The following is a 1,376-nucleotide window of genomic DNA, read 5'->3' as shown; positions in this document are numbered from 1 at the left end:
TATAGAAGAAGATACAAATACATGTGAAAGTTTGAAACAATTTATTCAATGAAAAAATATACAGTAAACTTATTATGTTTTAAAAATTAATAGACACATATATATTATAATATATACCAATTTAGAATTGAAAACAAAATATTTATATAAAACTAAATGAAAACAAAAACCTACGCGGTTGCACTGGTCGAGATCTAGTATTGATTAAAACAGAAAATGTAAAAGGGAGGGAAGTTAAAAATTAGAGGTTATTTCCTTGTAGAGGTCAGCGTCGTTAAGAGCGGGAATAGATAAATATACAGAGAACAAAGAACTCTTCACAGAATCACAGGCTACAGAACGTTTGGGGCCTTTGGGCAATTGGTTGACCCACAACACACGGCAGAAAAATACGTTTGTGGCTGCAAAGCGTTTTAGCGGTTTATACCCACACCACACGGCTTGGACAAAACTGTGTTTGTCGCTTGGGGTACTTTTTAAATCACTGTTGAATTTTCATCTTTAAACTTTTTGGACCATTCATCAATTAATTCTCCACAGAAGACGTGTTCCAAGTCTTTACAAGAGACTTCTTAAGTCGAGCTTTTATTTTCTCTAGTTTCACAGCAAAAAAAAGAAAAGAACAAAACGATGCATTCTTGTAGTGAGAGGAAGATGATACTATGGCTCATGTGTTTAATATTTTTTCTTTCTTATCCAATACTTATCGCATCTTCTCCTGCTAAGCACATGTGTCATGCAGACCAAAGTGATGCTCTCTGGGAGTTCAAGAGCGAGTTCCATCTCAATGGGATTACTGCTAGTGAGAAGACACGTGTCTTCTACGGGAGCTTCAGCCAACTTGTCTCTATTGCAAATAAATGAGATGGTTGAAAAGGTAATTTTTTTTATTAAATATTTTTTTTATAATGTCGATTACTAACTTGTCCCTATTTACTAACTTTAAATATTTTTGTAGGCGGTTCCTAAAAGGAAAAGAGGCCGTTTAGTTGGGTTGGCTCGCCGTGCTTCTTCGTATCCGGCATTTTCTTCGCAAGCTCCGTATGCCAATCCCATGATTCTCGAGGAGCTACATGACAAAGATGAACGGATTGGGGCATTGGAGGAGCAGAACACCACTATCCTTTCTGAGAATGCCACTATCCGTTCGGAGAATGCCACTATCCGTTCGGAGAATGCCACTATCCTTGCTGAGTTGGCATCCCAGAAGAAGTTCAACACCGAGATAATGCAGAAGCTAGATCGTTTGATGTCTTCGAGTTCTTCTTAGTTTTTTTCGGCTTTTAAAACTTTCTGAATGTTTTTTATTTCGGTTTGTATGAATTTTAAACTTTCTGAATGTTTTTTTTCTATTTCGGTTTGTATGAATTTAAATT

The 1,376-nt window shown here is 36.3% G+C and overlaps 1 pseudogene; it reads left to right on the top strand.

Annotated features, from left to right (window-relative positions):
- Positions 1 to 562: 562 nt before the first annotated feature.
- LOC106333677 overlaps positions 563 to 1,376 on the top strand; it is a 3,004-nt pseudogene continuing 2,190 nt past the window's right edge.

This window comes from Brassica oleracea, chromosome C1 (assembly GCF_000695525.1).
Source record: "Brassica oleracea var. oleracea cultivar TO1000 chromosome C1, BOL, whole genome shotgun sequence".
NCBI classification, from domain to species: Eukaryota; Viridiplantae; Streptophyta; class Magnoliopsida; order Brassicales; family Brassicaceae; genus Brassica; species Brassica oleracea.
The sequence above is the reverse complement of the archived record's forward strand: the minus strand, read 5'-3'. Positions and strand labels throughout refer to the sequence as shown.